Source organism: Mastomys coucha, unplaced genomic scaffold, assembly GCF_008632895.1.
Source record: "Mastomys coucha isolate ucsf_1 unplaced genomic scaffold, UCSF_Mcou_1 pScaffold14, whole genome shotgun sequence".
NCBI lineage: Eukaryota > Metazoa > Chordata > Mammalia > Rodentia > Muridae > Mastomys > Mastomys coucha.
In genome coordinates, this window is record NW_022196896.1 from 87,248,074 (window position 1) to 87,248,351 (window position 278).

Here is a 278-nt window from a genome sequence, read left to right on the forward strand (position 1 = left end):
TACTTTGGTGGATCATCTCTACTTCTGTATTTGTTTATTTATTATTAGACCTCAATGACAGCCTTCTCCCCCTCCACTCTCTGTCTGTAGGATGTACTGTATGTAGTCATGCACTTTGTATTAATATATTAGAAATCTACAGATCTGTTTTGTAATTTTTATACTGTTGGATACTTATAATCAAAATTTTACTCTAGTCTTATTAGAAAAAAAAGTGTCTGATAATAGGCTAAAGCAAATTAAGACCACAGTCGCATAGTACAAACCACACAGTAGTG